This window comes from Colobus angolensis, unplaced genomic scaffold (genome assembly GCF_000951035.1).
Source record: "Colobus angolensis palliatus isolate OR3802 unplaced genomic scaffold, Cang.pa_1.0 Scaffold241, whole genome shotgun sequence".
Taxonomy (NCBI): domain Eukaryota; kingdom Metazoa; phylum Chordata; class Mammalia; order Primates; family Cercopithecidae; genus Colobus; species Colobus angolensis.
This window is the reverse complement of record NW_012115611.1, coordinates 4,272,257-4,299,916: the sequence shown is the minus strand read 5'-3', so window position 1 is coordinate 4,299,916 and position 27,660 is coordinate 4,272,257. Positions and strand designations below refer to the sequence as shown.

At 34.1% G+C, this 27,660-nt stretch overlaps 1 protein-coding gene across 2 annotated transcripts in view; it reads left to right on the top strand.

Moving 5' to 3' along the window:
- EYS (eyes shut homolog (Drosophila)) overlaps positions 1-27,660 on the top strand; it is a 2,062,375-nt gene that overhangs the window by 1,315,963 nt on the left and 718,752 nt on the right. The window lies entirely within an intron of this gene.

Sequence of the window (27,660 nt, the reverse complement as noted above, 5' to 3'; positions counted from 1 at the left end):
GCGCCCGGCCAGTACTTGGTATTTTTTATTCTCATTTAATATTCAGAGCAAATTAGAAACTATTTGTGGAGTATAATGTGAGGCAGAAATACAGTATATGATACCACATGAGAAAACTCGTCAAATTAAGGAGAGACAATGGGAAAGAGTTATAAGAACTTGTGAACACAAAAGTATCTTTAGTAATTCAAACTTGATAGTATTCTGCTGACTTAATTATAACATAAAATAAAACAGAAAGATATTTGTAAATTTATGTTTTCTCACCTATATTTCCTGTTAGCCATTACCTCATGGCCAAGAGACCCAGGAGAAACAGCTCAGCATCAAAGAAAAAATGTGACCGTCCATTTTCCTGAACGATGTGTTTCATCTCCTTTACAGTAGCCAAAAAGAACATAAGTGAAAAGTACAATTGAGACAACACAAATGCTATATCATTTGGTAGCTGAGGAAAACTGAAGTTTCAGTAAATTACCCAAAGCCTCTCAGGTTAGCCAATTGAACCTAGGTTTTCTGACTACAGAGATTGTTTAACAAATATACTGTATTGTTCTTCTTGAGGACTTACCATGCTACATCTTAACGAAGACCTTCTTCTGATGCAGGTTTGTGAAATAGTCGACTATACATGAAAAATTACCATGTCAAATCAATTCTGATGAACTGGTAATTCACCATGGCCATAAATATTAATAGCAGGAAGTGAAAAGTTATGATCTGTGGTGCCTGTCATCTCGAGTATGCAAATTTATAATTAATAAGCTTCTAGGATGCCAAAAGGACTTAAGAGATGTTTTAAAAGTGTTCTTTCATATTCATTCTATAATTCTAAGCAAGAATCTTTATGAACAAAGAAAAATAAATAAAGGTTGAGTGTATACTAGTAGAAAATATATGTGCTGTTTCCTAGTCACACTGTTTCTCAAACAGGGAAGTAACCCCATGGTATCACATATGTGTAATTTCATTATACTTTAGTAATAGGAAAACATCATTGAAGATTTATGCTAGCCTTAGTTGAACAAATTATAAGTTTACATATAAAAGTCACTGAAACATCAGTGTCTGTTAATGAACAAAAATAAGTTTATTATAGCTAACTACAGTGGATAAAAAAACACCACATTGACAGAATGCGAGCAGTGTCACAGAGGAGAAAGTTAGAAATAAGATATTTACCGGGCTCTGGAGGGAAGATTCAAATGATCAAAGAAGAGGGCCTTTTAGTTTGGGGAACTAAAAATGGACAAAAATGGAGATATAAGAATTTATAAGTAATGAGCATAATTAAGGTTTTAAAGCAACTGTTGATAAGTAAACTCATTTTGACCAGTTGAGCAAATAATTGCTTCTTGATAAGACTATCTTGAAACAAAAGGTGAAGTTATTTATTGGTTTAGTGTTATTTTTGCAGCACAAAATTTTTGTGAAACCAATAACTAAGTTATACTACCTTAGGTGATCTACAGTCTTATCTAAAATTATGTTGACAACAGATGACACTATGAGAGACCCATTCTGGCTGGTGATCTATAAGTCCCAAAGTAGGAATCCCAGAGATCCTCTTTCCTTCTAGTTGTGCCCATTTGCAGCACTGATTACATAACTAATAGCTTCTATCATTGTAACATCTATCAAAAGGTAATGGAAACACTTTTTTTTTTTTTGAGGCGGAGTCTCGCTCTGTCGCGCGGACTGGAGTGCAGTGGCCAGATCTCAGCTCACTGCAAGCTCCGCCTCCTGGGTTTACACCATTCTCCTGCCTCAGCCTCCCGAGTCGCTGGGACTACAGGCCCTGCCACCTCGCCCGGCTAGTTTTTGTATTTTTAGTAGAGACGGGGTTTCACCGTGTTAGCCAGGATGGTCTCGATCTCCTGACCTCGTGATCCGCCCGTCTCGGCCTCCCAAAGTGCTGGGATTACAGGCTTGAGCCACCGCGCCCGGCCAAGGGAAACACATTTTTAATTTGGAAATAGACACACGGTCTTTTATTTACTCTTTTTGTTGAAGTTTAACTTACATAATTGTATTTATCATTTACTAATATTTACTTTGTAAGTGACATTTAGATTTCCATGTTGTTGCTGTAATTATAAACTCCACAAAGGTCATATTAGCACATTTTTCATTCATTAGTCGTTACATGTGCCAGTTGGTACTGACTGCAGACTGACTTATGAATACCAATTACCATTATTTCTATTTATTCATATTGAAGTATTTACTTGTAATAATATTTTGTGTGCTACATCATTGGGTAAATATTTCACATTAAGATGAATGCTATAAAATTAATATGCCACTAAATTTGCTGTACTCTTTAACCTAATGAAGAACACTGCATGATTGTTCCTGATTAAGCTTAGACTTTCATATTTCAACTCATAATGTTGCCAAATACATAAAGTTATAAGAAAGCAAATATCCCCAGAGTTTTATAAAATTACACATATATCTTCCTCTTTAATGTCAGAAACTTCTAATTTTCTTCTAAATCTTCATTGGTTACCTAATAAGTTGACTAATAAATGCTGGATAGCATAGATAGATAGATAGTTACTATCTAACTATATTAAACACGTTTTTTTTCATCTAAGTAAATGAAAGATCAAGGCTCAAAATCAGTAATTTCTTGTGGCAAAATTGCAGGCTAAATATTACAATTTTAACTCACTTTAGTTTGTAAATTACAGTCTTCACTTTCATGGGATATCAAAGTGTTTTTAGTTGAATCTACTCACAGGTGTGCTTTACAACTAAGGAATAGTATGTGTGGGATTATTAAAGGCTGTCATTACAGTGATTTTTAGCTGCTTCTTCCCCTAACTTCTTTGTGTTATGTCTCATCTAAGCACACCTACGTATTATATTTTATGAATAAGTGTCAGGATATAGATTGGTATTTGATAAATATTTTCTCTCTATTTTTGATGTGCCTATATCATATTTAAATTCCTTCTGTCGAGGTAATACATCATTTTTCTAAATTTTATAGGTGAAATATTTACATGGTTTCTCAAATTCCTCTTTAAATTTATGAGCAAACAGATTTAAAGTTATATTTTGTGTTTCTCAGAAAGGCAAAACCTGAGTTTGATATTCTGAAGTTGACCAAATATGTATCTTTTAAGTCAAGATGAGGGGGAAACAGTTGGTTTTATAAACGCCCCAAATATATTAACCAAATTTGATTGTGTGTTTTTCTTATGAAGGTATTTAGGATATCTATCACCTCAATTTTTTTGTGTGTGTTGGGAACATTTCAGTTTTCTCTTCTAGCTATTATGAAACATAAAATAAATTGTTAACTACAGTCACTCTACTGTGCTATTGAAGACTAGAACTTATGTCTTCTATCTAATTGTATGTTTGTACATATTAGCCAATATCTCTTCATTTCCCCCATCAAAGAATGTGATGCTTCCAGCTTTGTTCTTTTTGCTCAATATTGCTTTGGGTATTTGGAGTCTTGTGATTCCATACAAATTCTAGCATTGCTATTTTCTAGTTCTGTGAAGAACATCATTGGTAATGTGATACAGATTGCATTGACTTTGTAGATTGCTGTTGGAAGTGTGGTCATTTAAAGAATATTAATTCTTCTGATCCATGAGCATTGAATATCCTTTCATTTGCTTATAGCCCCTTCAATTTATTTCATCAGCGTGTTGTTGTTTACCTTATAGAGATCTTTTAACTCCTTGGTTAAATTTATTCCTAGATATGTTTGTAGCTATTGTGAATGAAATTATTTTTTTATTTTTATTTTTTTTTTTGAGACAGGAGTCTTGCTCTGTCGCCCGAGCTGGAGTGCAGTGGCCGCATCTCAGCTCACTGCAAGCTCCGCCTCCCGGGTTTACACCATTCTCCTGCCTCAGCCTCCGGAGTAGCTGGGACTACAGGCGCCCGCCACCTCGCCCGGCTAGTTTTTTGTATTTTTAGTAGAGACGGGGTTTCATGGTCTCGATCTCCTGACCTCGTGATCCGCCCGCCTCGGCCTCCCAAAGTGCTGGGATTACAGGCTTGAGCCACCGCGCCCGGCCCGAAATTATTTTCTTGATTAATTTTTCAGTTTCTTTGTTATTGGTGTATAGAAACACTATTGATTTTTGTATATTGATTTTGTGTCTGGGCTTTACTGAACCTTTTAAATCAATTCTAAGTGTCTTTTGGCCTAGTCTTTAGGCTCTTCTTTATGTAGGATTATATCATCTGCAAACAGAGACAATTTGACTTCATCTCTTCTAATCTTGATAGCTTTTATATTTCATTCTTGCCTGATTGCTCTAGCTAAAAATTTCAATACCATGTGAAATAAGAGAAGGAACATGGGCATACTTTTCTTGTGGATATAATATTCTTGACCCGTAGAATGTTTTTCTTTTAGTACTTAAATTTATCATCCCAGTCTCTCCCAGCCTTATGTGACTTGATGCCTTTTTCTCTGTTTATACAATTCTCCCTTTGTCTTTAACTTTTGACAGTATGACAATAATGTCCCTTGGAAGAAGGCTTTTTGGGTTGAGTCTATTTGGGGATCCTTAAGCTTTTTGTGTATAGATGTCTGTATCTCTTGGAAGTCTTGGTAAGTTTTAAGCTATAATCTTGTTAAAAGGTTTTCTATGCCTTTGTCCAACTCATCTCCTTCTAAAATTCTCAAAATTCAAATATTTGTTCTCTTTATGGTGTCCCATATGTCCTGTTGGCTTTTTTTATTCTTAAGTATTTCTTTTTTTTTTTTTCTTCGATTTTGTCAATGTTAGTATAAAAGACTTATCTTCAGTTCAGAAATTTTTTCTTCTGCTTGATCTAGTCCAAGTTTGTCCAACTTGCAGCCCATGGGCCATATGCAGTCCTGGATGGCTTCGGATGTGGTCCAACAGTAATTCGTAAGCTTTCTTAAAACATTATGAGACTTCTCGCTATTTTTTTTTTTTTTTTTTTTTTTTTAGCTCATCAGCTATCGTTAGTTATTTTATGTGTGGTCCAAGACAGTTTTACTTCTTTTGGTGTAACCAAGGGCAAAAGATTGGACATCCCTGATCTAGTCTGTGGTTGAAAATCTTGATTGTATTTTTCATTTAATTCACTGAGTCATTCAATTCTAGAATTTCTATTTGGCTCTTTTTAAGTAATATTTATTTATTTTGCTTTTAAATTTCTCATTCAGATTATCAACTGTTTTCCTGGTTGTTTTTGTATTGTTTATCTGTATTCTGTGGTACCTCACAATTTCTTTAATATCACTATTTCTAACTACTTTTTCCAGAATTTCCTAGTTTTATTATTAGAGTTGCTTAGTAGATTATTATTAGAAAAATGCAAATCAAAGCCACAATGAGAAACCATCTCACACCAGTCAAAATGGCTGTTATTAAAAAGTCATAAAATAACAGATGCTTGCGAGGTTGCAGAGAAAAAGGAAAACTTATACACAGCTGTTGAAAATGTAAATTATTTGGGCCACTGTTGAAAGCAGTCTGGAATTTCCCAGAAAACTTAAAAGAGAATTACCATTTGACCCAGAAATCCCAACACTGGTTATATACCTAAAGGAGTATAAATCATCCTACCAAAAAGACACATGCACATGTGTGTTCACTGCAGCACTAGTCACAAGAGTAAAGACATGGAATGAACGTAAATGCCTATCAATGGCAGACTGGATAAAGAAAACATGATATGTATACACCACAAAACACTACACAGCCTTGGAAAAGTGAGATAATGTCCTTTACAGCAACATAGATGAAATTGGAAGCCATTATTCTAAGCAAACTGACTCAGGAACAGAAAACCAAATACCACATGTTCTCACTTATAAGTGGGAGCTAAACATTGAATACATTTGGACACAAAGAAACAACAGACACCAGGGCCTACTTGAAGATGGAGGGTGGGAGGAGGGTGAGGATTAAAAAATACATATTGGGTAGTATGCTTTATTACCTGTATGATGAAATAATCTGTACACCAAATTCCTGTGACATGCAATTTACTTATACAACAAACTTGCACATGTACCCCTGAACATAAAAGCTTTAAAAAGGGGAGACAATTATTGTGTTCCTTTGTAGTTGTCATAATTCTTTGGTTTCTCATATCTGTGTATCAATGTAAAGACATAAGAAACATGAAACAGTCACTTCTTCCAATTGTTTGGATTGGTGTTCATAAGGAAAGACATTTCCCAAAAATGCATTTATAGTGTTGTTCAGGAAAGGTTGATTTTTAAATGGACTCAATAATGTAATCTTCATGTGAGTTCTTTAGCTGTAATCAGTGGCAGTGGTGTCAGTTCCTCAGCAGCTTAGGCTGTATTTGTTAATGGAGGCTGTGACAAGGCTTTGTTGGGAATGAGAATGCCAGGCAGTTCAGTCCTTGTACACCAGTAGTGATGGCAACAAGCTGAATATGTTGGTCTTTGGGCCACTAGTGGTGGTGTGGGCACTGGTATTGATGGGTCTGGGCAGGCTCTTTCTTGGGTCTCCAGACAGCTTGCTTGGGTGATGACAGTGGCAGTGGTGGGTGGAGTGCATGAATTAGTCCCTTGCCCCCAAGTAGTATACATGTTGTTAATGGTGGTAGTAGCGGATGCCAGCCAACCTTCAAGTCCCTGAGTGGCACATATAGCAGCAGTGGCATTAACAGGCTGGGCAGGCCAATCCCCAGGCCCTTGGGTGGTATATGCAGATGGATGCCTGCAGTGGCAGTGCAAGCTGGGTAGGTTGATCCCTGGGTCCCCAAAAGGTGCATGCAGGTGTCAGCTGTCGATGGGGTGGGCACTTCCTTATTCCTCTGAATGATACTTCCGTATACTGGTAGCAGTGTGCAGAGAAAGCCTATACCTAGGTCCCCAACAATGTACACAAGCAGTGATGGTGGGAAAGCAGGCTCATTCTCATGTTCCCAGAATGTGTGCATGGATGTCTTCTGTGGTGGTAGTAAGTGGGGTGATACTGCCCTCAGGTTCCTCCAGATGGTGTGCACAGATGCCGGCTGTGGCAGGCTGAGCTGATCAATCTCCAGGCCCTAATTATTATCTTTGATCAACATTTCACTCATTAGCATTTACCATGTTGATGAATATTTCATGCTTCCTAGTACATATAAGCAAGAGTTTCTTCAGGATGTAAGCATACAAGTGGACTTGCTAGATCATAGAGGGTAAAAACATTAAATTTTTCTTAACTATGTCAAATCAGTTTTTCAAATGCCATCATCTATTTCTAGCCCTACTGACATTATATAACTGTTCTAGCTATTTTAAAATCTTGAAAACACCTGAAATTTTGAGACTGTAAGATTTCTGACAATAAGGTGATTATATAAAAAAATCTTAATCAGAGTAATTACATTCCCTGAATACTAATAAATATCAGCATTTTGTCCCATGTTATTAGAAATTTGTATTTTCTCTTTCAAGAAGAGTTTTTCTAAGACTTTACACAATTATTTGACTGGATTAATTGCTTTTTTTCTTATTAGACTGTTGAAGTTTTAGCTTATCTGTTTGTAGTGAACTTTGGATACCTATCTTCTGTCAGTTATATGTTACAGAAATGTCTTCTCGCTGTTTCTGACTTTTCTCTCCTTTATTTACTTTAGTGTCTTCAGATTAACAGATTTTTAGAATTTAAATTAAATATATTAAATGACATAAATTGTATATATCTATCATGTGCAACATATTTTGAAATATCTATACATTGTAAAATGGCTAAATCAAGCCAATCAATATATACATCATCTCACATATCAATTTTTGTGTAACACTTAAAATGTACACTCTTTGCAATCTTCAAGAATATATTAATATATGGTTATTAACTAGAGTCACCATTTTGTACAACAGATATCTTTAACTTACTCCTTCTAATTGAAATTATGTATCCTTTGACCAACACCTTCTCAACCTCCTCCCAAATCCCTGCTAACCAACATTCTACTCTGTTTCTTATGAGTTCAACATGTTTAGATTCCACATGTAAGTGAGATCATGTGGTATTTGTCTTTCTGTGCCTGGCTTATTCACTTTACATGGTGCTCCCCAGCTTCATCTTTTGTATTGCAGATGACAGAAGTTTTTCCTTATTTAAGGCTCAATAGTATTCCATTTTGTATATATGCTACACTTTGTTTATCCATTGATGGACATTTAGATTGATTTTATAAATAGCTATTACAATAATGCTGCAATAAACATGGAGGTGCAGATATCTTTTTTGACATACTCATTTCATTACCTTTGGATGTATACCCAGGAGTAGGATTGCTAGATTATATTATAGTGCTATTTTTTATTTTCTTGAAGAACCTTATATCATTTTCCATAATGGCTGTTCTAATTTATATCACTACCAACAATGTTCAAGTATCCCCTTTTGCCACATCTTATTCAATACTTGTTATCTTTCATCTTTTACACAATCATTCTAACAGTCATGAGGTAGTATTTCATTGTGATTTCAATTTATATTTCTCTACTGATTAGTGATTTTGTGTATTCTTTTCATATACCGTTGACCATTTGTATGTCTTAAGAAGAATCTATTTATGCCTTTTATTCATTTTTAGAGTTGGAATATTTATTTTCTTGCTACTGAGTTGTCTCGTTTTTTAAAATATTTTAGATATTAACCTCTTAACAGATATATGGTTTCCAAATATTTTCTCCAATTCTGTAGGTTGTTTCTTCACCATGGTGATTATTTCCTGGGCTGTACGGAAAATTTTTACTTTGATGTAATCTCATTTGTCTATTTCTTTTTTCATGTTTTTTGCCTATGCTTTTGAGTCACATCCAAAAAAATATTTTTTCAGACCAATGTCATGAACTTCTTCCTCAATATTTTTTTCAACTAATTTTATAGTTTCAGGTCTTACATTTAAGTATTTAATCTTTTCAGTTTAATTACATGGTGTGATGTAAAGGTTTAATTTAATTAGTCTGCATGTGGATAACCACTTTCCTCAACACCATTTATAAAAGATATCATTTTTTCCTTGACATATTTGCCACAATTCATTGGCTTTAAATGCATATATTTGTTTTTGGACCCTCTGTTCTGTTCCCTTGGACTATGTGTCTGTTTTATGCCAGGACCGTGCTGTTTTGATTATTATAGCTTGGCAGTAGATTTTGAAATCAAATAGTATGCTTCCTCCAGCTTTGTTCTTTTTGCTGAAGCTTGCTTTGGCTATTCAGGATTTTTCTTGTGGCTTCACAAATTTTTTTTTAATTTTTTTTCTATTTTTGTAAAGAATGTCATTGAGATTTTGCCAGAGATTGCACAGAATCTGTAGATCACTTTGGGTAGTATGAACATTTAAACAATGTTTCCTCTTCAAACATATGAACAAAGGATACTGTTTCCTTTATTTGTGTTTTCTTCAGTTTATTTCATCAGTGTTGTTTTGGTTTCAATGTACAGGTCTTTTATCTCTTTTATTAAACTTACTCCTAAGTATTTTACCTATTTAATTATTTTTATATTCATTTATTTATTTTGTAACAGGAATTGTTCTTTTGAATTATTTTTTGTTTTATTTTTAAATGATAGTTTTATTTAAAACATTGCTAGTTCTTTAAAGATTTCTTTTCCAGATTTAATAAAATATTTTTCTTTTAAGGTAGCTGTAGTTTACATTTAGTTGAAAAAGTATATATTTGTGAACCAAGAGGAAATATTTTTTCTCTCTAGAATGCAGAAAATATTAGTACTTCATATTTTTATAGCAATGTAGTTATTCATATAAGTTCAATAATAATCTGTTCTCTTTATAACAGAACATAGTAGGAAACATTTGTTATATCATCCAGTTACCTTGACTTCTTTTTTGTACAGTCTGTTGTTAGTATATAGAGATATTACCGATTTTTGTTGATTTCGTTTTCTGCAACTTTGCTGAATTCGTTAGTTAATTTTAATTGTCTTTTTAGTTGAGTCTTTAGTGTGTCCATATATACGATTATGTTGCTTGTGAACAGGGATAAATTAACTATTTCTTTTCCAATTTGGCTGTCTTTTATCTTTTTTCTTTGCTGATTACTTTGTCTTGGACTTCCAGGATTATGTTAAATATAAAGCACCCTCATCTTATTCCTGATCTAAGAAATGTGAATGTGAGAGTTTATAACTTTTCACATTCTGATGTTAGCTGTAGGTTTATCATCTATAGCTTATTTTGCTTTGAGATACATTCCTTTTACAACTAATTTGCTGAGAGCTTTTTATCAGGAAGGAATACTGAGTCTTGTCAAATGATTTTTCTGCTTCTATTGAGATGATCATATGATTTTTGTCCTTCATTCTGTTAATGTAATGTGTCACAATTATAGATTTGGGTAGGTTGAACCATCCTTGTATGGCTGGGATAAATCCCATTTGTTCATGGAAAACAATCATTTTAATGTGTTGTTAAATTTTGATTTGCCAGTATTTTGTGAGAAGTATGTAGGAGTATCTTATGTTTCAAGGACAATGGTCTGTAATTTTCTCTTTTTATTGTGACCTTATCTGGCTTTGATATAAGGGTAATGGGGTAATGCTAACTTCATGCAATGAATTTAGAAGTATTTCCTCCTCTTTAATCTTTTGGGAGAGTTTGATAAGAATTGGTATTAGTTCATTAATTTTTGGTAGAAATTAGCAGTGAAGCCATCAGTGGGGATTTTGTTTGATAAGAAACACATTGTTACTGATTCAGTCTTCTTATTTTCTATCTCTTATAATCCTTTATATTTCCATAGTTTTATTTGTAATGTGTCTTTTTAATTTTTGATTTCGTTTGTTTGACTCTACATTCACAGTGACATGCTTATAGAGTAAAGCATAATATTTTCTTACGCTCTTATATTTTTCACTAAGTTATGCAGCTAATTGCATTATTTTCACTTTTCCCTAACTTTCAAAAATTGAAAATTTAAAATATCAAATATTCAAAGTCTCCCATTGGCTTTACAATATTATATAAAGCCCCGTGCTGAAAATTATTATCAAGGCAATTCTAGAATGTAAGGATCAACCTGAAGACAGCAGAGGCTTAACTAATATTTGTATATTTAAATGAAAGGTAGTACAGTATGTTGTAATGTAGAATGTTTCCCTAGAACGATAGCTGACTACAGGCCTAACATCTGTTGATAAACTTATATTTTTAACAAACCAAAAGTCAGAATTATAATATAATCCTGATATGGGAGGCAGAGTCTGCACATATTTTGGATGTACCTTTAAGATTAAAGCTGAGAATAAGCTATACTTGAAAGCAGTTCTGTAGAGAAGTAGAAAAGAATTTTGATAGCTTTTTAAATGAAAGATATAAAATAATAAAAATTATCATTCCAGTTGAAGATAATGAATTAATTTACATAGATTTACCTGTACTCTCTCCTGAAATCCCACAAATAGTAAAATATTTGTTAAAGCTAGCAACCCACTAGAATAAGACAGGAGGAGAAAACAGACAAAATCTTAGAAACTAAAAAACAAACAAGTATTAACAGACTTGGGAGATCTGAGAATTTGGAAACTGAAACTGGCAGTGAGAAAAGTGGAGAAGCGTAATGATTTATAGCATACATTCACAAAAGACTCAGGAAGTGGCAACACCACATAACTAGAAGGGTGAGTAAAAGTGGAATAAAAATTCCACTAGTTAAATGTTTTCAAGTTGATACATTTTTCACCAACTCATCTATGTGCTGACATATCCAGCAGTCTTTGAATAAAATTGCACAATTTTTAACCTTAATATGTCAGAGAATTCTCCATAACCCACTGAGCCCAGTGAGATGTACAAGGGCATCCAGATGACAAGAAGCTTCACATTTGTACAAGATATTTTCTTAATTAAATGCTATTTTTATATTTCTGACTTTGATTGCAATTTGTTCTCTAAGCATTATGTCATCCAAGTTAAATTAAGTTTAGTCAATACATCTGTATCTTACACAACTTTAAAATTAAAAGGATTTATTCTAGGTTGCACTATGAAATTATTCCTCAATAAAATTATGAAGTATGGTTTTATAACAGTAAAAATAGAAATATTAAGTGCTTGTTACAGTTTTGAGAAACTAATAATTGACAAACACATTTGGAAGTATTTTATACACAAATTGTTACTCTTCAATGTTTTATTTTTTGTCCATTCATTTACAAGTATAATATAGATAAGTAATGTAAAATATCTATAAGTTTCTAGAAAGGAAATTTATTGCTTATTTTAATAAAGGAAAAACAACTTAGCCTTTTTATTTAATAGTATGAGTTCCAAATTATTTCTTCAAAATCAAAATAAAATTAATTTTCAAAATATGTGTCCTGAAAACAAAAATTTGCCAAAATTATCATATTGAAAATATTTTAAAATGACAATTTCTCTATAGACATATTATCATATTGTTTCCAAAATTTATACAACTGTAATGAATCCACATTCAAACTAAGTCCTCTGAGTAGAGATCCAATATTCCTACTGTTAAAATTATTGCTCTCGATCAGCTTTCAGTAATATAAATGTGTATTTCTGTTAAACCACTGGAATTTCCACAGTCACTAGAATATAAAGAAAATACGGCAAAATATTTTTTAAATGTGTCTAAAGAGCACAAAATCTATATTTAATGTACTTATTCCTCAATCTTCCATTAATGCCACCACCAGACTATTACCATATGTAAACCCCTGCTAGTCATTTCTCCTAAACCTTCCCTCCCTGACTGATCATCTCCATGTTGGGAATTGCAGTTTTTTGACTTGTAAACCTTCCCTCTGCACTCTCACAATCAATCAATCAATCAGTCAGTCAATCCTCTCTCATTTCCTTTCTTCACAATATAATCCAGGAGGAGTGATGGTTGAAAAGAATGTCACATAATGCAAATAATTGAGAAAAAAAAAATCGTATTTATGTGGTTAATGCCTTAACTTATTTTAATCATAAACTTGTAGATAACCAAAAGGCATACTAAAATGTTAATAGTCAATAAGCCTTCTTAGAGTTTTCAACAAGCAGCATTCTCAACATAAATCTTCCTTACATGAAACTTCCAGTCTCCAATATTGCCTGAGGGGAAATGTTCACCTGCAGGAACCACTCCCATCAGTGGGAGTCATATTAAGGACTGTCCCATGTTTGTGCATTATGTTTACATGTGTGTGTACGCACAACATAATATTACGTGTACTTTTTTTATTTGCATAGTCTTTGTCTGTATACGGATATCCCCATATTTTGAGAAGCATGAATATGTTTTTTTTTTTTCCATTCCTTCCTCTGCAGCCAGCTGCTGGTTAATAGTAGAAATCAGTGCTGAATTTTTAACGATGTTGAAAAGTCAGATGCAGAGTTGAAAATTACATTTGATTAAAACCTGATTGCTAGAAATAAGGTAAAATATGAAAAATCACTATCAACACCTCTATACCGCCTCTTAACTATCAGAAAGTGTGAACATTAAGAAGAATTAAAGCTGATGATTTCCAAGACAGCTTGAGGGAGACTATTACTCAATAGGCATTTTTGAAGCACAGTGATAGATTGTGAAATAAAATATACTTTACAAAGATATTAGGTTAGTAAATACAAATAATGTATGATCCTATCTAATCATATATGAGTAAAGAATTGTTCACTTTTATTTAAGCATAAGAAATCTATTTGACTCTCTAAACATTGCCTCAAACAAGCAGCAAGATATCTGGAAAATTAGGAATGAAATTTTCCAATTTGTGTTAATTGTAACATACATTATTGAGACAGATTATTTGATTATGTTGCATATGGGAATAGTACTGAGAGTAGCATTTTTAGTTTGTTTCACTAGAGATTAAACAAGCCACACACACCAGTGATCAACTTTTAGATCTTGCTAAGTCCTTAATTTTCAAATGTATTATGGATAATCATTATAGCATAAATCTAATGGCTTCTGAAGACTATATAACATAACTAGTTAATATTTATCCACATTTTGTGCCATAGTGTATTATAATTATGCACATTGAGATGACAAAATTTCTCATGCAATATATTTTTAAAAAATATTTTGTTATCACCAATCTTCTAATTAGAAAATGGAATCTGTTGAAATTGTAAGAAAAAAATAATAATATAGGGACCTGGCATTGAAACAATGGGCTCCACCCAAAAAATAAAAGTCATTGAGGAAAGAGCCCTGGCACAACAGAAAATCCCCTGAGTCACTAGTTTTTTGGGTTTTGTCTTTTTTTTTTTTTTTTTTCTGGATATTACTTGATCAGGAGATGTGATGGTTAATATTGAGTGTCAACTTGGTTGGATTGAAGAATGCAAAGTATTGTTCTTGGGTGTGTCTATGAGGGTGTTGCCAAAGGAAATTAACATTTGAGTCAGTGGACTGTGAGAGACAGACCCACCCTCAATTTGGGTCAGTTGCCAATGCAGCTAGAATACATCAGGCAGAAGAAAGTGGAATGACCAGACTTGCTCAGTCTTCCAGCATTCATCTTTTTCCCCATGCTGGCTGCTTCCTGCCCTCAAACATCAGACTCAGCTCTTGGATTCTTGGACTTAGACCAGTGATTTTCCAGGGGCTTTCCGGCCTTTAGCCAGAGACGGCCGGCTGCACTACTTTTGAGGTTTGGGGACTCAGACTGGGTTCTTGCTCCTCAGGTTGCAGATAGCCTATTGTGGTACTTCACCTTGTGGCAGTGTGAGTTAATTCTCCTAATAAAATCCCTTTCAAATATAAGTATATCCTATTGGTTCTCTATCTTTAGAGAATCCTAATACAGAAGATGAAAAGTTTAAGAAAAAATAAGGATTCCCCAGTGTTCTTATACTCTCATTTAACTGCAGAAATACATTTTTCTCATCATATTACCTTTTAAATAGTGCATAGACTTTCAGCCTACTTATAAAACCCTGTATAGCCTATGGTATTCTTTATACATTCAACAACAGAAGAAGGAAAAGGAAAAAGAGTATACAAGTCATTTCAAAGATTAAATATAAGTTAATTTCAAATTATTATGAAATTGCTATGAGTTTAATATTTATAAATTATTTTTTTAAAACATAATTCTAAAAAGCTAGCTTATGAAACATTTTGGAACTCACTGGTAAGTGGAGCAGTGTTTATACATTCACTAATACTAATTGTTATACCACTCTCTCAATCTGGAATTCGCATAAGGAACCACATTGGACATCTTAGAAATAAGTATTTTTAAAGTATTGCAAAGACTGTGTTTAACATAGTAAACAGTCTGTTCACACAGGATAAAACTGGTGTTAAAAAAACATGTGCCTTGATGAATGAAGCCCATTTCTAAGTTCCATGACTTTGATCAAATTACCTTTGCAAAGCCTCGGTTATTTAGCATAAAAATACGGTGATCAGAGGATTTCCATGAGGGGATGGAACAAGATGGTAGAGTAGTACTCTCCATAAGTTTTTACTAATATCTTTAGTAACCTGGAGAAATATGCAAATATTACAGTAAAAAAAAAAAAAAAAAAAATCCCAGTTAAAAAAAAAAAAAAATCGGCCGGGCGCGGTGGCTCAAGCCTGTAATCCCAGCACTTTGGGAGGCCAAGCCGGGCGGATCATGAGGTCAGGAGATCGAGACCATCCTGGCTAACACAGTGAAACCCCGTCTCTACTAAAAAATACAAAAAACTAGCCGGGCGACGTGGCAGGCGCCTGTAGTCCCAGCTACTCGGGAGGCTGAGGCAGGAGAATGGCGTAAACCCGGGAGGCAGAGCTTGCAGTGAGCTGAGATCGTGCCACTGCACTCCAGCCTGGGCGACAGAAGGAGACTCCATCTCAAAAAAAAAAAAAAAAAAAAAAATCAGAGATAATAAGAGGATGCTAAGAGCGTCAAGAGAAAAGAAGCAAATAAAATATAAGGGAGTTTCAACACACCTAGCTGCAGACTTTGCAGCCAAAACCTTATGGGCCAGGAGATTGTGGAATGATGGAGTCAAAGTACTGAAGAAAAAGAAAAAAGACAAACTATTAACCAAGATTACCTTACCCATCAAAGCCAACTTTCAGAAATAAAGGAGAAATAAAGACTTTTCTAACACACAAAGCCTGAGGGAGTTTATCACCTCCTGACTTGTTTTAGATGAAATGCTAAAGCTAGTTCTTCAAGCTAAAAAAATGGTACTAAGCAACACAAAAACATTTAGAAGTGTAAAACTGACTAGTACAAGTAAGTATACAGTCAAATTCAGAATATTATAGTACTGTGAGGGTGGCATGTAAATCACTTATATATCCATAGTCTAAAGGTTTGAAAAACCATCAAAAATAATAGGTGCAATAATTTCTGAAGGTATATGTAATTTAAGAAAATGTAACTTGTAATATCGTGAATTTACAATGTGGGGCGTAAATGGAGTCAAAGTGTAGAGATTTATTCTTTCTGATCATAGTTATGTTGTCATTCATTAAAATAATCTATTATAACTACAAAAATGTTTTATATAATAAGGCTCATGGTAACCACAAAGCAAAATCCTTTAGATACACACACACAAAATAAAAAGCAACAAGAAAGGATTTACAGAAAAGCTAGAAAACTGCAGTTATAAGTCCTCATCTATCAATAGTTACCTTGAATGTAAATGGAGTAAATTCTCCAGTCAAAAACATAGCATGACAAACACAGGGGAAAAAAAGACCCAATTACATGCTGCCTACAAGAGACTTATTTCACTTGTAAGGACCCATAGATTGAAAATGAAGAACTGAAAAAAGATATTTCAGAAAAATGGAAACCAAAAGAAAGAATAGGTGTACATATTTCAGATGAAATGGATTTTAATTCAAAAATGACTTTAAAAAGACAAAGGATGTTACTATGTTATGATAAAATGGTCAGTTCAACAAGAGGATATAACAATATATGCAGCAAGCAGCAGAGGATCTAAACACGTGAAGAAAATATCAATAGATATGAAGGGAGAGATAGACTGCAATATAATAATAGTAGGCAATTTCAATGCCTCACTCTTAGCAATGAACAGATTATCTAAACGTAAAATCAGAAAAGGATCATGAAACTTAAATTACATTCTAGAGCAAATGAACCTAAAGACACATATACAGAAAATTGTATTTAACATCTGCAGAGTACACATTTTTTTCAACTAAACACAAAACATTCCCTAGGATAGATCATATATAAGACCACAAAAAGTATTAAAACTGTGAGAAGACTGAAATCATATCAAGTATCATTTTTAACCATGATGGTATAAAGTGTGAAATCAATAACACAAGCAATATTGGAAAATTAACAAATACATACAAATTAACATGCTTCTAAACAACTAAGAAGTTAATAAATAAATTGAAAGGAAGTTTAAAATTTTCTTAAGACAAACAGAAGTGCAAACACAGCATACAACCTATGGGTTACCTCAAAAGCAGTTCTAAGGGGTAAGTTTACAGCAATAAACACATCAAAAAGGGTCATAAGAACATTGGCTTTACACACTTTTCAGACTGAAGTTAGAATGAATTGGGTAATGTATGTAAAAGTGCTATGTAAAGAGTAAAGGACAATGTAACATGCATTATTCTTATAAGTAAAATTTATATCTTTAACAATTAAACAGTTAAAAATGTGAGCTGCTTTTATAATGATGGGAAATGAGAGCCTTTTATGTACCACAGTGGGCTTAGGGCTCCTTCCAGATCTGTTTAGTATGGTAATGCCATGTGCTTCAGACTTTTCCAAATATATGCCTCAGAAAAATTTAGAGCACATGCCTGCAAAAAAACAAAAAACAAAAAAAAAAAAACACAAAAAAACAAAAAACCCTTTATAAATGAAATATTTGTTGCAAATACTTTCTATTTTATTGCAAGAAGAGGTTTTCTTCCCTAAATACAAACTGGAGCAAATTATAATATCTAGTGTTTTTATATAGTATAACACAGCCACCCTCTTAGAGCCATGGTATTGATGAAAAAACAGAAATATTCAAGGAGGTTAAAATATTTCTCCAAGATTCCATATATGTAATTGATAAAGTACATAATTAAACTCAAGAGGCCTAGCTAAAATTAGACCTGTTGTAACTACAGGCTTATAATAAATTATACCCTAGTTTTATGGATAAAGGTAAGGAAAGGTAAGGAAAGTGGAGAGGTGAAATGACTCACAAAGTAAGGTACCAAATTAATATTAAAACTAAGTCTTCTTGAAGTCAATCCATTTCAACTATAACATTCTGATTCTTAATCAATACATAAATGAAACCTTTTGTAGTTAGGTTAGGATGTTGTTAAATTCACAATTTTGTAGTTTGACATGGAATTTGAGTGATGGGTCAACTAAAACTCTTACAGAAATTTATGTTACCAAATTTGTTTAAAGAAGCTAAATAAAACTTTGGTATGAAAATCAGAAAGAGTATCATGAACAATGAAAATTCAGAGGCAATGCCAGTAGTCAACATAGATGCAAATATCCTAAATATAAATTATTAAAAATGAAATTCATGTATGTACATACCTTCAGAACACTTGATTTATTCCTGGGATAAAAAAGTGGTTTAATATTAAAATACCAAAGTTGTTCACAATATAATCATATCAGTAAGTGAACAAACATAATTAATGTTAAATTCTGACAAAATTTCTAGCAAACTAAGAATAGAAGGAAAGTTTCTTAATGAGTTAAAGGGTATCACTTATAAAAGAACTGAAAACTTCATGTCCTTTGCAGGGAAATGGCTGAAGCTGGAAACCATCATTCTCAGTAAAATAACACAAGAACACAAAACCAAACACTGCATGTTCTCACTCATAAGTGGGAGTTGAAAAATGAGAACACATGGACACAGGGAAGGGAACATCACACACCAGGGCCTGTCTGGAGGGTGGGGGCAAGGGGAGGGAGTGCATTAGGACAAATACCTAATGCATGTGGGGCTTAAAACCTAGATGATGGGTTGATAGGTGCAGCAAACCACCATGGTATGTCTACCTATGTAACGTACCTGCAGATTCAGCACATATATCCCAGAACTTAAAGTAAAATAAAATAATAATAATAATAATAAAACAAAAGAACAGAAAATTTTAAACTCAAATGTGAAAACTTAAAAGCCTTACCTGAAAAATCAAAACAAGAAAAGTAATCTTATTGTCATTATTTCAGTTCAGTGTTGTTTCTGAAGGTTCTAGGCAGGGAATAAACTAATAAACTATTTTAAGAATTACAAAAAAAAGAAAGGTCTTATTATTCACAGATGATCTAATATTATTAAAAACAAAAGTAGTTGAGTGTGGTGGCTCATGCCTGCCTATAATCTTAACACTTTGTGAGGCAGAGGCGGGAGGATTGCCTGAGCCCAAGAGTTCAACATCAGCCTGGGCGACATAGTGAGATCCTGTCTCCACAAACACAAAAATAAATAAAGATAGAAGAGTTCAGCAAGATTGCTCAATATATAAATGAATTGCATGTCTATACATCAATACAATGAGTTAAATATATGTTATAAAATATTTTAAAATGGCAACAAATTAATAAGATTTCTATAAGTTGAGAAAGTGAGCACATGATCTTTATGAAGAGAAATTATGCAACTACATTAAAAATGTTATAGAAGCTGTCATATAAGGGAGACATCTAATGCATCCACGCACAAGAAGATAAAGTATCACAAGGCTATAAATTAGAGTTATCCCTACATATCTCTTTGTGGTGGGTATTGGTTCCAAAACTCCCACACATACCAATACCAAAATCTGTGGATACTTAAGAAGTGCATTTGGCACTACAAAAATCCAGGAGAATCCCCACATATGAAAAGTGTACCCCATACAACCCTACATATAGATTTCTTATACCACAGGTACACATGTTATATTTTTTTATTGGTATTTGGTTGTAGATACAGAACCCACCAATTGGGCGTAGAGAATGTATTTACTGAAAAAAAAATTAGCATATAAGAGGACCTATACACATCAAATTCATATTGTTCAAGGGTGAAGTGCACCTATACATTTTCTGTAAAATAAAAGGAATTCAAACTAATTTCTAATGAGTTTTTATGTAATAAAATAATAATAAGATGCTTGCATATGTAGCTGATTTCAGTATTGATATAAAAGGGCACAGGGCAAAAATAAAGCAACACAACCCTGAAGAAGAAGAACAATATGCAGAACTTGACCTATCCTATATGAAATCTCATCATAAATCCAATTAACTCTGTGTTTGATTGGCTCAGGGTTGACAGTCTGTCAAATGATATAGAATAATGAGCCCAGAAACAGATTCATATACATGGAAGAATGCTGCCTGACAGAGCTAGTAACACACAATAATAAAGGAAGGATGACTGTTTTGTATGTTATCCTAGAATAATTGGTACTCTACATTGCAAGGCCAAAGGCAGGGGTGGAAGGATTCTATACAGAGTGAATACTAAACAGTTTTGTCATAGCCAACTGGTAACAAATGTTTTTAAGCAGGGGAGTGGCATGATTTGATTTTTATCTTAGAAATTACTTCCTATCCTTACATATTGCTATTAAAGAATTTTTTTCCTAATCAATCTCCTTTTAGTGGTGAAGAGAAATATTATGATTATAGATGTTTTGCCTCCCTTCAAAAAGATCATTGATTGCTTTCAGAAAAAAAATATATATATATTCAACCACTTGACTAGTCCTCCTGGAGATTTCCTTGCAATAATCTATTTTCATATAATCTGCCACTATTGCTTATATATTTCCTTTAGCCACATTGAGGAGTCTCTGCAAATCTTAAACTGTGTAGTCTAGCTTTTAATTTCAGTATTATTGATTGTTTTGTAAACTTTTTGGCATTTTATGATTAATAATTACTCTAAAATATGCTTTGTATAAATTAGTGACTTATGGTCAATGTACTAATGAATCTGTGGAAATATATTAAACAAATATTTTATAACTTATTTTGAAACATTTTCATATAACTTTTATTATTATACTTTAAGTTCTAGGGTACATGTGCACAACGTGCAAGTTTGTTACATATGTATACATGTGCCATGTTGGTGTTCTGCACCCATTAACTCTTCATTTACATTAGGTATATCTCCTAATGCTATCCCTCCCCACCCCCTACAATAGGACCTGGCGTGTGATGTTCCTCTTCCTGTATCCAAGTGATCTCATTGTTCAATTCCCACCTATGAGTGAGAACACGTGGTGTTTGGTTTTCTGTTCTTGTGATAGTCTGCTGCGATTGATGGTTTCCAGCTGCATTCATGTCCCTACAAAGGACACAAACTCATCCTTTTTATGGCTGCATAGTATTCAATGGTGTATATGTGCCACATTTTCTTAATCCAGTCTGTCACTGATGGACATTTGGTTTGCTTCCAAGTCTTTGCTATTGTGAATAGTGCCACAATAAACATATGTGTGCATGTGTCTTTATAGCAGCATGACTTATAATCCTTTGGGTATATACCCAGTAATGAGATGACCGAGTCAAATGGTATTTTCTACTTCTAGATCCTTGAGGAATCGCCACACTGTTTTCCACAATGGTTGAATAAGTTTACAGTCCCACCAACAGTGTAAAAGTGTTCCTATTTCTCCACATCTTCTCCAGCACCTGTTGTTTCCTGATTTTTTAATGATTACAATTCTAACTGGTGTGAGATAGTATCTCATTGTGGTTTTGATTTGCATTTCTCTGATGGCTAGTGATGATGAGCATTTTTTCATGTGTCTGTTGGCTGTATGAATGTCTTCTTTTGAGAAATGTCTGTTCATATCCTTTGCCCACTTTTTGATGGGGTTGTTTGTTTTTTTCTTGTAAATTTTATTGAGTTCTTTATAGGTTCTGGATATTAGCCCTTTGTCAGATGAGTAGATTGCAAAAATTTTCTCCCATTCTGTAGGTGGCTTGTTCACTCTGATGGTAGTTTCTTTTGCTGTGCAGAAGCTCTTTAGTTTAATTAGATCCCATTTGTCAATTTTGGCTTTTGCTGCCGTTGCTTTTGGTGTTTTAGACATGAAGTCCTTGCCCATGCCTATGTCCTGAGTGGTATTACCTAGATTTTCTTCTAGGGTTTTTATGGTTTTAGGTCTAACATTTAAGTCTCTAATCCATCTTGAATTAATCTTCGTATAAGGAGTAGAACCCAGTTTCAGCTTTCTACTTATGGTTAGCCAATTTTCCCAGCACCACTTATTAAACAGGGAATCCTTTTCCCATTTCTTGTTTTTGTCAGGTTTGTCAAAGATCAGATGGCTGTAGATGTGTGGTATTATTTCTCATATAGCATAAACCTTTACATTGCCAGGAAAAAAAATCAGAATTTCAAGAATCATATGTAAAGCTTCTAATAAAACCTATCACATAGTAAACAAATAAATGCTAATTTTCCTACTTTATCCTGATCTGTTAGTGGGTATTAAACTAATTGGGACGACCTGAAATGGATTATGTAAAGTTGGATTTAAGGTGAATTAGACACAATTTGTAGAACACAGAAATATAAAGTATAAAATATGCAGAGATTTTGTAATGATAAAATTCATGCTCTTCTTTACAGAAATAACACAAAGAGACCCAAGTTATAGACAGTAACTGTGGGTAATACACAGTTGCTAATCTGCTTACTGTTAGAATCAAGAATCAAGATGTAATACAGGTTTCTTCATAAACAGGATAGTAACCCTTTCAATATTATATTTAAGTGTCATACATAAAGTTTTTTCTCAAACTAATACTTAACAGAAAAAGTTGCAAATGTACATGAGCACCCCCCCATACACATACATTATAAATTTCCATTGTTATATCTTAGATATTGTTTTCAAGAAACCTGGAGAAAGGGATCATTTCACATTTTGGTTGCAAAATGTTTCCTAACATTTATCTAATGATACATGCTGCAGAGAGCAATGCATGATTACTCTTTCTTTGGGCAGTTACTCATGGGTTATACTATATTGGCAATAACTACCAGACATGGGACTAAATCATACATATCTTAAGCTACGCAATCACTACCGAGTAATTACCAAACTATCAAATTTATAGAAAATCCTAGCATTCAAATATTCTCTCATAATATTCCAACTTTCACATTTAATCTTGTACATAGAAATACTAACTATAAGAAAGACTCGGTTCCTAAAAATTGATATAGAATTTTATGATCTGCTAACCAAAACTAAAACAAACAACAAAAAAAGAAAAATGCCCCAAGCTAACATTCCTTTACACTTTAAAAAATATGTATTTGTTTTGTTAAAAGGAATATATTGTGTTAGAGTAAATGTTCATAATTTAGCTGAGAGAAATATACTCATTTGTTTTATTTTGTTCTGTATATACATATATATACACATGTACTTCCGAGTTTCTATTATTTATTTCTTCTAAAATACATGTATTCTATTATTTTTCTGTTCTATTAAAAAACCTCTCTTTGTTGCAGTAGAGAGGGAATGGTCATTGATTCCTGATTTTTCTCTTACACAACTTTTAAGTTGTCCTTATTCTCATGCAATGGGAATGACTATTAGTATGCACTGCAAACTTAAATAATTACACATTTAAAAAAAAAGAAAAAAAAGAAAAAAAAAAAAAAAACACTGGCAACTACCCATCTAGCAACAACTATGTTTCAAGTAAATTTTTAAGTGGCTAGACTCATCCATAAACTCAATATGAGTTTCTAGAAATAAAGGCAAGAGCTACTGCATATAAAGAGAAACTGAGGCAGGAAGTTGAAGTTGAAAGTTAATATCTTTAGCTTGGACATGTGACTGTGCATCTTAAGTCTATAATCTGACAATCAGATATAAGCCAGGAAATAATTCATGAATCTGGAGAAATACTGGAATTAGATGTTGAGGTTTTCCTCCTAACAAAATACCAGTTTTGCACATTATGAATCCCGGTCTATAGCTCTCAGTGGGAGCTGAACTTATCCTCATCTCCAGCAGACGGCTTCATTAGTCACCCAGTTCTAGCCAGTTAACTTCTAGGAAAGGTTCTCTTTAACTTGAGAAAGTTCTTTCTTCCTCTTATGACAAAAGAACAGTTTTGGAAACGGAGTGACTGGCCATCACATTGGAATCATGTATAAAGCAAATCTCATATTAAAATTCAGCCTGTGAATATCAGAGTGGAGAGACAAAAGTAATCTAGGTCTTTTATGAGAAGTCAGTAAAGCTTTTCCATAAACTTGCATCCATCTGAAAACTCACCCTATTCTTGAACTTCCTTTTGTTTAAACTATTTCGTTTCTTTACTGCTGATACTATTTGGAATTAGAATTTCTGGTTATTTGTACCAAAAGCATAAAAATTATAGGTATAATCATAATATGAATCCATACAATTCAGATAAAGTTTCTTCTATTTAGGAAGGTAAAAACTTAAGTGCAGAAATTTATTGTTTAATTCTAGATAATAAAAATATATAGAATTATAATTTTACTTTAGCCCATTATTACTGAAAATAATCTCAGTATTTATATTTTCTTCACAAAGCTATTCTGTGCTTGCTATAATCATTATTCTCATCTGTTTAAAATTTTTGCTGAGGGAAGTATAAAATAAAATCTGTACTTACATATTTGAATAGACAACACCACAAATATGATTGAAAACACTATGCAAAATATCTTCCTGACTTTTAAAAATCTATATTTAACCATATAATTTACCAAGCACATTTAAACAAAAGCAATTATATTTTCTATTAGATAGTGTGTTAGTCTGTTTTATATTGCTATCAAGAAATACCCGAGGCTGAGTAATTTACAAAAGAAAAAGGTTAATTCGTTCACGGTTCTGCAGGCTGTATCAGCATAGCACTAACATCTGCTCCGCTTCTGGTGAGGCCCTCAGGAATCATGGTGGAGGTGAAGGGGGAGGCAGGGTATCACATGGCAAAAGAGGAAACGACAGAGAGAGAGGAGGTACCACACTCTTTTAAACAGCCATATCGCATGTGAACTCAGAGTGAGATCTCACTCGTTACTGGGAGGATGGCACCAAGACATTCATGAAGGATCATCCCCAATGATCCAAACACCTTCTACTAGGCCCCACCTCCAACACTGGGGATTACATTTAAATGTGAGACTTGGAGGGGACAAACATCCAAGCTATAGTATGTGCTTTCAGATGCTTAACAGAATCATATATTGTGCTAGGTTCCTGGAATAGAATGATAAACCCAATACACTCTCAACTACTTTACAATTGAATGCATATATGGGTTTCCATACAGATAGTTAGTCACATAATGAAAAAGCCACTGAATTTTTTAAAAATTAGTCTATAAAATACATATTTTAATAATATTAAGGAGTTTTTGAGTTTGTTGTTGTCAGTTAGGTGATATATTTCTTCCTAAAAGCTATAAATTAATATGAAAAGACTTCAAAATGTTGTGAAAAATGGTATTAGATAAAAATTTTAAAAATAAGCTTTATTTCTCAACGTAAACCTCATCAAGGTCAACACACTTTTACAAGCAATGATACCAGCCATTTAGTCCATCTCTAAGGAAATGAGTGTCCTGGGACTTTACCCATGTCAGTGCAGCCTTTTTACATTATTAACTGAAGGAAAATAAAGATTAGAAAAAAAAAAAAAAAGAAGAAGAAGTCAGAAAGAGGCAAATCAGAACTATAAGGTAAATGCCTAATGATTTTCTATTGAAAAATCTCACAAATTACCCATAATTTCATGAGAGGAATAAGCAGGAGCATTGTCATGGTGGAGTAGTACTCTCTGGTGAAGCTTTCCTGGGCATTTTTATGCTAGAGCTTTGATTAACTTTCTTAAAACACTGTAATAATAGGAACATGTTATTCTTCTTTGGCCCTCCAGAAAGTCAAAAATAAAAATGTCTTGAGCATCCTCCAGAAATCTTTTTTAATGACTCTATGAGTCCATTTTCATGCTACTGATAAGGCCATAACTGAGACTGGGCAGTTTACAAAAGAAAGAGTTTGATTGGATTTACAGTTCCACATGGCTGGGGGGGATTCACAATCATGGCAGAAGACAAGGAGGAGCAAGTCACATCTTACGCAGATGACAGCAGGCCAAGAGAGAGATTGTGCAGAGAAACTCTCGTTTTTAAAACCATCAGATCTTGGAAGACCCACTCATAATCACAAGAACAGCACAGGAAAGACTTGCCCCCAAATTCAATCATCTCTCACCAGGTCCCTCCTACAACATGTGGGAACTATGGGAGCTACAAGATGAGATTTGGGTGAGGACACAGAGCCAAATCTTATCATTTCACACCTGGCCCCTCCCAAAACTCATAGCTTCACATTTCAGAACCAACTGTGCCTTCCCAATAGTTTCCCAAAGTCTCAACTCATCTGAGCATTAACTCAAAAGTCCACAGTCCAAAGACTCATTTGACACAAGGCAAGTCCCTCCCCACTATGAGCCTGTAAAAGCAAAAGATAGTTAGTTACTTCCTGGATACAATGGGGCTACAGGAATTGGGTAAATACAGCCATTCCAAATGGGAAAAATTGGCCAAAACCAAGTGGCTACAAGTCCCACGCAAGTCCGAAATCCAGCAGAGCAGTCAAATCTTAAAGCTCTAAAATGATCTCCTTTGAATCCATGTCTCATATCCAAGTCACGCTGATGTAAGAGGTGGGTTCCCATTGTCATGGGCGGCTCCACCACTGTGGTTTTGCAGGGTACAACCTCCCTCCTGGCTGCCTTCATGGGCTGGTGTTGAGTGTCTGTGGCTTTTCCAGGTGCACAGTGCAAGCTGTCACTGGGTCTACCATTCTGAGGTCTGGAGAATGGTCGCCTTCTTCTTACAGCTCCACTAGGCGGTGCCCCAGTAGGGACTCTGTGTTAGGGCTCCCACCCCACATTTCCCTTCTGCACTGTCCTAGCAGATGTTCTCCATGAGGAACTTGCCCCTACAGCAAACTTCTGCCTGGGCATCCAGATATTTCCATATATCTTCTGAAATCTAGGCGAGGGTTCCCAAACCTCAATTATTGACTTCTGTGAACCCGCAGGCTCAACACCACATGGAAGCTTCCAAGGCTTGGGGTTTCCACCCTCTGAAGCAATGGCTCAAGCTGTACCTTGGCCCCTTTTAGTCATGGCTGGAACAGCTGGAACATAGGGCATCAAATCCCTAGACTGTACACAGCAGACAGAACCTTAGCCTGGCCCACAAAACCACATTTTCCTTCTAGGCCTCGAGGCCTGTAATGAGAGGGGCTGCCATGAAGACCTCTGACATCCCTTGGAGACATTTTCCCCGATATCGTGGGGGATTAACATTCAGCTTCTCATTACTTATGCAAAGATCAGCAGCAGGCTTTAATTTCTCCTCAGAAAAATTTCTTTTCTATTGCATTGTCAGCGTGCAAATTTTCTGAACTTTTATACTCTGCTTTCCTTATAAAACTGAATTCTTTTTTTTTTTTTTTTATTATACTTCAAGTTCTAGGGTACATGTGCATAGCGTGCAGGTTTGTTACATATGTATACTGGTGCCATGTTGGTGTGCTGCACCCATCAACTTGTCAGCACCCATCAATTCATCATTTATATCAGGTATAACTCCCAATGCAATCCCTCCCCACTCCCCTCCTCCCCATGATAGGCCCCGGTGTGTGATG